Genomic DNA, 12,533 nt, shown 5'->3' on the forward strand with positions numbered 1-12,533 from the left:
AACTATGCTATCGCATTTCCACCTTTGATCTAGCCTAAGTAATTAAGACTGCTATCCAGGTGGTGTGCAGGAAGTAAGCCACCATTGCGAGCGTTGAGAACACATCGTATAAGGAAAGGAACTGCTCGCCATTTGTTTTTGGCAGTAATTGCATGTGCCCCAATGAAATACGCTTTCGAAAACTTGTACTGCTCCAATGCAGCACGTTTGCTCAGCTGTGGCGCAAGGACAGTGAACGTGTTTCGTCACAATAGAGCTATGACCAATTGAAATGTAAGAGTTTCCAAGCAAGAGTAGTCAAATATGGCAGAAGCAGTTCAATAAAAAGTTTGTAGCACTCTGTTTGTCCCTAGAATACATAATCTAAGCCAGGCATTAACCATTTTTTTCGGATATGCTTCAGTCAAAAATTACAGAAGCAATGGAAATAACATTGCTTTCGAATGAATTAGATTTCATCTTAGTATCCCTGGGCATAAAACGGCGGACGCATGTCTGACCTTGTATTTGAAATGCCTTAGCGAACGAGCCAACGAATATGTGTAGGCTTGGGCTGGCACAAAAGCATGCACCTGGCTCTGCGCAGTACGTCTCCGGGGCCGACACCGAAGTTCTCACGGGCCAGATGCACTTAAACTCCGCCTCCAACCTTTCAGGGATAACTAGGTTGACGATGGAGCTTGCAAAGGAAGCGGAATTTTTATTCATTGTTCAAACGTGTTGAATTACTAGACACGGCGTGCTTCGATCTCGGAGAAAAGCGCCATGTAAGCACAGTGCGACGTAATACACCCAGCGAATGACGGAGGTGAAAACTTCTCGTAACTTTTTAATTGATTAGGTAAAAGATGTGTGCGTTGAGTTTTTAAAACTATATATTTGCTATGCAGCGCACCTAACGCCCCAACACCATCATAGACGGGTACTTTATTCAACCACCACCAGAAAAGTGCAGTCACGGAGTTTATCCCTCGCGCAGACGTTCGCAGCTACGGCTGAAAAACAGAGATGCTGCTCCCGAAAAGAAATGGAAGTAGCGAAGGCTGCGTTTCAGTCCCAAATACATGTTCTCGAGGTTCGCCCTTATTTCCTCAGCGGTGAAACTGCGCATTTGTTGTTCACACAAGCCACAGATACGCGGGCTTCGGCGTCTTCAGCACTTCCGTCCGAGCGCTGAGCTTCCTTTGAGGCAACTCCAAATATATCGCCGGTTGGCAAAGCTGTAGTGTCTGTGAAGAAAACAAAGGTGAAATAATTAGTTGTGAATATTCGTCCACTATTTTAGAATTTAATCGACCTGCTTTAGTGAACTATAAAAACGTGATACCATGGCAGATAAAACATACATTTCACCCGACTTTGGCTGCACCGTGGGAATCAGCACCATTGCTGCGTCGCACAATTAGTAGGATAAGATTCTGTCGAAATACGTGTCTTCTAATACTAGCACTGATGGCGAAATCTTTCAGTGTTGTCTATCATTAGCGTTAATCCGTCAACAACCAAAAATGACATGCAGTCTAAAAGCACCTGTTGGAATCTACGTGGAACAAAGGTACTGCGAAGCGGTTAAATGCTGTAAAGCTGCTCCTCGTCTGCACCGTCGTTTGCATGAATAGTGATTACACACCTTACAGCCCAAACAACAGTACGAGAAGGCGCCCACCGCGAGGCCCACACGACAGTGGTTTACACTTCTTTCCGGGACAAGCCCAATTTTGCTCACACTGTATGCGGGATGGGCAAATAATGCTGTTGCACAGACTTGCTGTTTTTATTCAAGCAGTATTGAAAGCTCAAAACTGACCTGACTTGCTGCATAGCTCTAGTTTCGAGAATCGGTAAGCTATCTGCTTTATGTAGTGCCATTTTCCGCATTACTGTAATGTGTTACCCGTACAGGCAATGTATTTATCTTGTGTACTTTCAGTACGCAATTCTTGCGCCAGCCGCAATGTCCAGGACTGATAGCACCAGGCAGGCATAGTATGATCGGACTTCTGCCTGAAGTCAATTGTGCAGTAACCACCCGACTTCTATTGTCATTATTTAATAATATTTTCCTAACGAGTAGTTGTGCTGGCAACTGTCGTTAAAGTGCTAATATCCACCACCAGTATTAAACTTTGTCAGCATATGCACTTTGGTGAACGTCGTGAAGCTTGGCACTGGAGTAGGTTAAATGGGCAATGGGCGTCGCATCCCTGTCATAGGGGCCCTGGACTTTCGGCTTCTCTCAGTGACACTTCCCTTCTTTTCTAGTTTACTCTCTCTCTCCCTCTTGCTCCGTCTCAGACGGCGCTGACGTCATTCTGTCGGAACGGAATGAGCGCCATAGCAACCTGAGAATGTCACGAAGTATTGATGGTGTAAATGAAATACATTTTAGCGTGCAGTAGCTCCACCTGTGGGACGTCCATTCGCAGCCCGAGCAATAGCTTCCTTGAGCAGGTCCCAGCCACTAAAGTAGGTAGTTCGGCATTGAGTCTAGGAACACACCAGCATAAAGCTGTAGTAAGACCCATGAAGAGTTAGTGTAGCGACGCAGTGACACTGATATTTTCCAAATAACTGAAATAGTCGAATGATCGACGTTGAACTGGCTCGAAAGCACGTACTGTGTCCTGCCGGACCTAGTAGCTGCATGCCATTTCTATTTGAACTCTCCTTGATAAATTACTTTTCAACTTTCACTTTGCCCATTCTGAAGAAATTATAAAGAAATATCTATAACTGCAAAATATTATAGCATGAAATGTGATTATCGGTGCAGCGGTGGCGTAGAGGTGGAACACCCGCCTCGCGTGCAAGAGGTCCGTGGCTCGAATCCCGGTGCCGGCGATTTTCCACCGGATTAAAAAAAATCCGCGTGTTGATAAAATTGCACAAACAGGCATGGAGTGTGGCCTGATCCCGGTGACCAGAGCCGGTAACGCACTCCCTCACCAGAGCTGGATTGGTCACCCTGGTGCAGTACTTGGCCATAACCTCCTATATGAACACAACAATCACACCCCGGCCCTCAGTCCCCAGCAACTGACCTCGGCGGCGGTCAGACCTGCGACGCAGCAGAGAGTGCTAAGAATCACTGGCTCCGGACAGGCCGCCATTGGAATATGAACCTGGCAACGTTTAACACTAGAACGTTATCTAGTGAGGCGAGTCTAGCAGTGCTATTTGAGGAATTAGAGGGCAGTAAATGGGATATAATAGGGCTCAGTGAAGCTAGGAGGCCAAAAGAAGCATACACAGTGCTAAAAAGCGGGCACGTCCTGTGCTACCGGGGCTTAGCGGAGAGAAGAGAACTAGGAGTCGGATTCCTGATTAATAAGAATATAGCTGGTAACATACAGGAATTCTATAGCATTAACGAGAGGGTGGTAGGTCTTGTTGTGAAACTTAATAAGAGGTACAAAATGAAGATTGTACAGGTCTACGCCCCTACATCCAGTCATGATGACAAGGAAGTCGAAAGCTTCTATGAAGACGTGGAATCGGCGATGGGTAAAGTGAAAACTAAATACTCTATACTAATGGGCGACTTTAATGCCAAGGTAGGCAAGAAACAGGCTGGAGACAAGGCAGTGGGGGAATATGGCATAGGCACTAGGAATAGCAGGGGAGAGCTATTAGTAGAGTTTGCGGAACAGAATAATATGAGGATGATGAATACCTTCTTCCGCAAGCGGGATAGCCGAAAGTGGATGTAGAGGAGCCCGAATGGCGAGGCTAGAAATGAAATAGACCTCATACCCTGCGCTAACCCTGGCATCATACAAGATGTGGACGTGCTCGGCAAGGTGTGCTGCAGTGACCACAGGATGGTAAGAACTCGAATTAGCCTAGACCTGAGGAGGGAACGGAAGGAACTGGTACATAAGAAGCCAGTCAATGAGTTAGCGGTAAGAGGGAAAATAGAGGAATTCCAGATCAAGCTGCAGAACAGGTATTCGGCTTTAACTCAGGAAGAGGACCTTAGTGTTGGAGGAATGAACGACAATCTTGTGGGCATCATTAAGGAGTGTGCAATGGAAGTCGGTGGTAACTCCGTTAGGCAGGATACCAGTAAACTATCGCAGGAGACGAAAGATCTGATCAAGAAACGCCAATAAATGAAAGCCCCTAACCCTACAGCTAGAATAGAACTGGCAGAACTTTCGAAGGTAATCAACAAGCGTAAGACAGCTGACATAAGGAAATATAATATGGATAGAATTGAACATGCTCTCAGGAACGGCGGAAGCCTAAAAACAGTGACGAAGAAACTAGGAATTGGCAAGAATCAGATGTATGCGTTAAGAGACAAAGCCGGCAATATCACTACTAATATGGATGAAATAGTTCAAGTGGCTGAGGAGTTCTATAGAGATTTATGCAGTACCAGTGGCACCCACGACGATAATGGAAGAGAAAATAGTCTAGAGGAATTCGAAATCTTAAAGGTAACAGCCGGAAGAAGTAAAGAAAGCCTTGGGAGATATGCAAAGGGGAAAGGCAGCAGGGGAGGATCAGGTAACAGCAGATGTGTTGAAGGATGGTGGGCAGATTGTTCTAGAGAAACTGGCCACGCTGTATACGCAATGCCTCATGACCTCGAGCGTACCGGAATCTTGGAAGAACGCTAACATAATCCTAATCCATAAGAAAGGGGACGCGAAAGACTTGAAAAATTATAGACCCATCAGCTTACTGCCCATTGCCTACAAACTATTTACTAAGGTAATGGCAAACAGAATCAGGAACACCTTAGACTTCTGTCAAGCAAAGGACCAGGCAGGATTCTCTAAAGGCTACTCAACAATAGATCATATTCACACTATCAATCAGGTGATAGAGAAATGTGCGGAATATAACCTACCCTTATATATAGCTTTCATTGATTACGAGAAAGCGTTTGATTCAGTCGAAACCTCAGCAGTCATGCAGGCATTACAGAATCAGGGTGTAGACGAGCCGTATTTAAAAATACTGTAAGATATCTATAGCAGCTCCACAGCCACCATAGTCCTCCACAAAGAACGACAAAAATTCCAATAAAGAAAGGCGTTAGGCAGGGAGATACGATCTCTCCAATGCTATTCACAGCGTGTTTACAGGAGGTATTCAGAGACCTGGATTGGGAAGAATTGGGGATAAAAGTTAATGGAGAATACCTTAGTAACTTGCGATTCGCTGATGATATTGCCTTGCTTAGTAACTCAGGGGACCAATTGCAATGCATGCTCACTAACATGGAGAGGCAAAGCAGAAGAGTGGATCTAAAAATTAATCTGCAGAAAATTAAAGTAATGTTTAACAGTCTCGGAAGAGAACAGCAATTTACAATAGGCAGCGAGGTACTGAAAGTCGTAAGGGAATAGATCTACTTAGGGCAGGTAGTGACGGCGGATCCGGATCATGAGACGGAAATAATCAGAAAAATAAGAATGGTCTTGGGTGCGTTTGGCAGGCATTCTGAGATCATGAACAGCAGGTTGCCATTATCCCTCACGAGAAAAGTGTATAACAGCTTTGTCTTACCAGTACTCACCTACGGGGCAGAAAGCTGGAGGCTTACGAAAAGGGTTCTACTCAAATTGAGGACGACGCAACGAGCTATGGAAAGAAGAATGATAGGTGTAACGTTAAGGGATAAGAAAAGAGCAGATTGGGTGAGGGAACAAACGCAAGTTAATGACATCTTAGTTGAAATCAAGAAAAAGAAGTGGGCATGGGCAGGACGTGTAATGAGGAGAGAAAATAAGCGATGGTCATTAAGGGTTACTGACTGGATCCCAAGGGAAGGGAAGCGTAACAGAGGGCGGCAGAAAGTTAGGTAGGCGGATGAGATTAAGAAGTTTGGCCACAATTAGTACACGATCGGGGTTGTTGGAGAAGAATGGGAGAGGCCTTTGCCCTGCAGTGGGCGTAAGCAGTATGATGATGATGATGATGATGATGATGAAATGTGTTTCACTTAGTAATGTTTCAGATAAAACAAGAGAGGATGCCGTACAAAACTGTCTTGATAGAGGCAACAGCGAAATGTTACCGCAACATTAGATTGATATCCCCACGGATCCCCGTGGGGACTAAACAGAGCAGTGGCCATGTTTGGGTAAAAAAATATAAAACACGCAATTTCATAGTATATTGGAGGTTACTCTTTCAATTTCAGCGGGAAAACGAAAATATATTTGTTAACTACTGTGTCTATGCAATAATTTTATCATAGGCAAACCCCAAATTCCGATATTTAGCCATGATGCCAATTATGATGGGGTATCAAAAAAACCTCAAGACATACCCATAATCAAGCAATACAAAAACCTGGGTCAATACATACGCATGACTAGGCCTACTCAAATATTCACAAAGATAATCTGAGAACGATGAGGAAGCGGAATGCGACAATAATGATAGAGACCACTTTGGGGCTGCAATAAATGTGAAGTATTACGCGGAATTGTGAAAGGAGTATAGGTCTCCGAGTTTGTAATTATGAATGATATTTAGTGGTTAAAATCACATATCTTGTCGAAGTTGGAAGTTCACTGAAGGTCTTTAGGCCTAGCGGCATTGGGGGGCCTGCGGCAAAATCACGAATACGGCTATTAAGAGTGACAAAGTTTGGCTCTCTTGAAGTTACAGAAGCCCCGAGCGGAATTAGATTTGAAGAAAGACTCGGGAACATGTCCGAAGGAAATGAGCGGCTAAGTACACAATTATCTCTACCACAAAAGCGTGGGCCCGGAATGCAAGAACAGATCAACAATGTTAGCTCCTGCACAATGGCCACCAGTGAGAAACAAGCAAGCAGACAATAGACTCTAAGAGTCCAATATTAAACACCTTTTCCTTGTTCTTAACATTAGGTCGGCTTTTTCTCATAATTATAGCAGCTTTTTTTTCGAAAACTGGTATAGATACTTTTCAAGAAAAGAAAAAAATGAATTTTTAATCATTCTTTAAATACAGGTAGCACTGACCAATAAATTAACGCGAGGAAATCCACCCTCGTGGGCACGAGCTATAAGTTGAATGCGAAAAGAACAGAAGCAATAAGAACAACTGAGTCATCAAAAAGGAACTGTGAGAAATAGAGACTAAAGTGAAAGCGATGGACGCAAACAGAAAGTTCAGGAAGATTTAGAAATACAGAACAAAAAAATGAGGAAACAACACTTGTACTATAACGAATGGCAATGCCTTGCTATTTGTAACCCATGTTGGCACCTTAGCGCTAAATAATCCAGCACATCGTACTGGAATGTCAACAATTTCGATTAGGAAGCACCTTAGCGAACGCCCACCTTGCGGAAGTGTTATGGCTCAAAGCGGATTAAATTATTGGCTTGTCAGTGGCTGAGATACGCAAGATACATTGCGCGTGTTTCAACACAATCTGGGAAAGATCAGTATAGCTGGGCTTGTTAAAGGCACAGACAAATGTAAGATGTTTAAACAGGCGTTTCAAATAAGACGGAAAATAATGGAGAGATAGGCGAAATGCTAGACTGAACAGATGTAGCAAAACGTCCCTAGCTCGAACAGGCTAACTGTTTGTGGCTGCGCCGTTTCGGAAATGGTGGCAAAATAAGTTATCATTATCATCGATAGGTGTCATGAATGAACGAAAAACTTAGTTGAGGCCCTAACGTCACTCTTTCTGGAGCACTGGGACGCCGGAAGTGGGCTTTGCTTCGCGATTTTGCCATGGCAGATATTCCTATCTTTTTTACATTTCTCGCCTCGGATGTTCAACCACGTGGCGCAATAAAGATATCCAATCAACGTCATGCAGTACGAGCACTGTGCTCTAGCGTTGAAAGGAGTTCATGGTGAACTCCGCAAATTAAGCCATGAGGCTGGTCCGTGCTACTTTTCCGCCTTTTGTGAAAATAAATCTCCGCATTCTTACTGTGCTGCAAGAATGCACAGGTGATGACCGGCATCACACGTTACTATATACATAAATCGCGACACATCGACCTATGGCTAGCCCATCTGTATTTTACGAGAACAGACACGTATGCCAGTCGTGCCAGAAGAGAACATGTTTATATACCAGACTACGTCTTGAGGTGTATGGTTCGTACACTCAGTGATGCTGCACGGAAACAAATTCTATGGGATACGCCACGCGTTCCCCAATAATAGGCGCGTCTGAGGGTGGCTTGCGCGTTGGCCGGTCTCACGAAGTGCGACCATCAACGGTTTGATGAGTGCGCAGGCCTTCGTTTCTTTTCTGCGCCTCGTTGGCTCTTCCACCGCATCCGCCTACCATCACATTCCGGAGCCCGTCGGGCGCACAGATACAATGTCGGCAGGGAACAGTGTTCATCCGTTAATTACTGACAGCAGCCGGTTGTTTCTCATCGTTCCGCATGGCTGTTTTGCGGGTCACTAGTGCAGCGTCCACTGCCAAATGCAGCACCCCCCCCCCCCCCCCCCCCCCCACAACTGTCACCGACCTGCAAGGCGTTTATCGTACGTTCTGGAGTACAGTGTTTTCAGTGTGTAATGGCGCGTTAGCACGAATCTACCGAATACGGCAACAATAGTCCCAGAAGGCCCTTCTTCCATGACGCGGTGCGCGGTGTACAGCGTTGTATGCGCGCTTGTTTTCCGCATTTTACATCTTCGAGTCCCACCTGGCCTCGACAACAGCCGCAAGAGCACTGCCACCCATCAGGATCGAAGATAACATGGGGCCTAACGCAAAACTACATATTCGGCGCCTTTACCATGGTACGAGACCGACACAGCAGCACACATGAGTACACACCACCATAACAAAACCGTCATTGTGCCCCGACAACGTCGCGTCTGAATAAAAAGAAATGACGCGTGACATCCTCCACCGTATTCCCCCAGTGCGCGGACTGGGTAGGGCCTCTTCTAAGTTTTTTCCTTCTCTTCGCTAGGTGTCCCTGTTGAAAAATCCCTGTTCATTACATTAATCGATAAGTGCACTGAGAAATCCGCGAAGGCGATTTTGTGCGTCACGGGATGTATTTTAGAAAAAGTGTAGCAACACCGGCTGGACATCGACTCGCGCTGCGGGCTGTAGTTTTATATGCGAGTCCCTGGCCATCCAGAAGCACTATTAAGTACTGACTGTAGCGACAGACCGATAAAATGCAGGATTAGACCGCAGCGAGTCATGAAACGACGCACAAGGTATAAAAATAGAGAATTTTGTTACGTAAACATGCGGGGTAGTCGCAAGCTGTAAGAATGGCTGAAAACTAAAACACAGCTGAATGACGAAGCGATTGGCGCGTACGCCTTGATCGAAACGCCTCTACGTGATTTGGAGTAGCCGCCTGTCATTGACAATTTTGTATGGGAAGGGTGCAACAGAATTACTGGATCAAGAGAAGGCGGAGGCGTATGCCTGCTAATTAGGCGAGGAATTAGGCAAAGGATAAAATAGACATGTAAAGAGCCTTTATGGATTAGCGGCACATGTGAAGGCAAAAATACGTGGATGGGAGTAGCCTACTTATGCACAGGTATTCATAGCGGAGATATAAATAAAAAAAACGATGTTTGCGTTAGAAGCGAAAATAATGAGTTCAACAAATCGGGCTAGCTGAATACAACCTTATAGCAGTTATCAAGGAGAAAAAGAGCGTTCGCAGATGATATTTTATGCTTCAAATCCGATATATTGTCGCGGTTCGAAGTTAACCAAAGATCGGTAAGCCGGTTAGCTTTGGGAGCCCAGGGTAAAACCACAAATGAGGTACTGCAGGGTGACATGGGCTGGGCCTCCTTTGCAGTCAGAGAAGCACAGAGAAAAATTTGTTTTGAAGACTTAAGAATATGAATGAAAGTAACTGCGCAGCTAAAGTGCAGAAGTATCTGCACCTTAAAAGTGCGGACACAGAATGGCGGAAGAGGTCAAGACAGCTGGCAACGAAGTACAGGGTAATAGAAACGACAAATATACAACCAAGAATGAAAGTGAGAGAAGCATGGGCAGTTAATTGAATCGCGAAAACAAAACAAAGGATACCATGGAAATTTACAAGAATGAGAAGAAAGAACTTAGAAGGCAAAATCTGTAGAAATAACTCAAAGGGCAGTGCCTTGCTATTGGAAGTTTGAGCCGGTTACCTAAAGACAAAAACATACTGGAGCAAATATTCGTAGCTAGATGAGGTGTGTGTATGCTGCAGCAGAAAATCCGGAAGCCACTAAGCCCATCGTAATGGAATACAAGGGGATTCACCCAGTGAGAACCGTACGTAACGTAGACCTTCCAGAAGAGCTTGAGGTTAAAGTGGTCGGAAGCGTCAACCAGTCAGCAGGTTAGATTAGCATAAGGCATTTACAGTATTGGTGAAAAAAAACACGGAATAGATTTACAAGACCGGGTCTCTTAGAGCCATAGCTAGGGGTACAAGGCAGATATTTAAGAAAAACTTATTAAAGAGATGTATACAAAAATGTTAGATAAAAGCATGTATAGCATACCTGATAAAATCAAGCAGGTTAGGTGACTTTTTCTCACTGCCCCGTTTCAAATGCGATGCCATTAAATCATGATCAACTGGTACATTATAGATTTCCTGAAGCGCACAGTAGACACCAACTGAACGCGTTTTCAAAATAAAATGATCGAACTCACTGAGACTTACGTACCAGAAGAAGAAACTTTATTAAAGAATAGTCCGGCATTTCTTGCTGTGGTGGCCTCAGGTGACGGCTCGAAGTCCTTGGATTCGAGCGGCATCTTCGGCTTGCCGGACGGCCCAGAGCTGGTCTGCCAGCTCTGAACTTTTGATAGCCGCATCCCAGCGGCGGCGACACCTACGGAGAAGGTCCCCGGAGGCTCCCGCATCCGGGGCGGCGTCGAGAAGAAGCGAGCTCGAGCCTTCCCGTACTATGGCAACGGCCGCGATTATGGATGCGTCGCGAACGGAGCTGGTTTGATTACCGTTGTTGCCGGCATATTCCCAGAGCATGAGTCGCAGCGTTGCTCTCTGTCCGCATGTTTCACACACGTCTGTTGGATATAAACGCGGATAGCAGTGGTGTAACATAGCGGGGCTGGGGTAGGTGTCTGTCTGGAGCAAGCGTAAAGTTACGACCTCGTTCCTGTTCAATTTATTGTGCGGTGGCGGGAAGGTGCGTCTTTCGAGTCTGTAGTGTTGGGTGAGGTCTCTAAACGTGGTTAGGCGATCGCCCCACGCACAGTATGCTTCTTGTTGCTGTGTTTCTGTTGTAGTGTCCCGATCCGGCAGATCCGATGCCCCGCTCTCGGGGGGGGAGGCGGTCACATAATCAGTGGCGGCTCGGCGTGTGAGACCTCGAGCCGTGGCGTGGGCCGCCTCGTTGCCCGCGAGTGGAACATCGGTGCGTGCCGGGGTTTAGAGGAGGAAGACCGTAGAATTTTGGGGTTGCGAAGGCGATGACGAGTCGCCGTCGTCAGAAATTTGGAGTATGCGCGCCGCTTCCCGCGAGACACAACCGCGCGGGAAGCCGCGGATTGCCGCCTGAGAGTCGCTGATCACGATCGCAGCGTTTGGCACCGCGACGAGTGCTAGGGCTATCGCGGCTTCTTCAGCCGCCTCCGTGTGTCCCGTGGTCACCGTGGCGCTCGCGAGGCACTTACCCGAGCGGTTTACAACCGCTATCGCGTGTGCGCTTCTCCCTCCTCCATATCGCGCCGCGTCTACGTACACCGCCTCGTTGCTGTTACCGAACTTCTTCTGAAGGTCGCTTGCTCGTTTGTTGCGTCTCCCGGCGTGGTGCGTCGGGTGCATGTTCTTGGGAAGTGGCGGGATGATCAGGCGGTCGCGAACAGAGGCGGGAACCGCCGTCTTTTCTCCATGCTTAGTGCGGTACGCGATGCCGAGCGACTCGAGGATGCATCGACCTGCCTTTGACCTCGATAATCGTTCGTATTGCGCAACCTTGTGCGCCTCGATTAACTCGTTAAGTGAGTTGTGAACTCCGAGCTCTAGAAACTTGTCGGTGCTCGTGTTGAGTGGAACGCCGTCCGCCCTCTTGAAAGCCTTTCGGATCATTCATTCGACTTTGTTTTTTTCGGACCCGATCCACTTGAGGTAGGGGGCAACATACGTTTTGTCGCTTATCGCGTACGCCTGTACGAGACGGATCGCGCACTCTTCACGCATACCATTGCGTTTATTCGTGATGCGACGCAAGAGTCGGATCGTGTCATCTACCGAACGACGAAGTATTCGCACCGTCTCTCCGTTATGGCCGTTTGCCTGCAGGTGTAACCCTAGAATTCTAATTTTCTCGAGGTGCGGTACGGGAGTACCATCTGCCAATGTAATGCATGCTTCGGAATATTCCCGTTCCTCTTCGCGCAGGGTTCTACGACCTCTCCTTGTGAGTTTGTAGAGTAAGAGTGCGGACTTATGTAGCCGAACACTCGAGGCCCTTTCCACGCAAGTAATTCTGAACCGCATCTACTGCTACTAGGGTAGGTGTGTGTCTGGAGCAAGCGTAAAGTTACGGCCTCGATAATCGAGGCCGTAACTTGCTGTAGCGTTCGCTGGACGTGACCGTCA

General features: G+C 46.5%; 1 long non-coding RNA gene across 1 annotated transcript in view; it reads right to left on the bottom strand.

Annotated features, from left to right (window-relative positions):
- Positions 1–680: 680 nt before the first annotated feature.
- The window catches only part of LOC129382998 (uncharacterized), a 34,635-nt gene continuing 22,782 nt past the window's right edge, over positions 681–12,533 (bottom strand). The window contains exon 3 of the long non-coding RNA XR_008610955.1: positions 681–1,229. This is a non-coding gene — a long non-coding RNA (uncharacterized lncRNA). The remainder of the gene's footprint in view (positions 1,230–12,533) is intronic.

This window comes from Dermacentor andersoni, chromosome 3, assembly GCF_023375885.2.
Source record: "Dermacentor andersoni chromosome 3, qqDerAnde1_hic_scaffold, whole genome shotgun sequence".
Taxonomy (NCBI): domain Eukaryota; kingdom Metazoa; phylum Arthropoda; class Arachnida; order Ixodida; family Ixodidae; genus Dermacentor; species Dermacentor andersoni.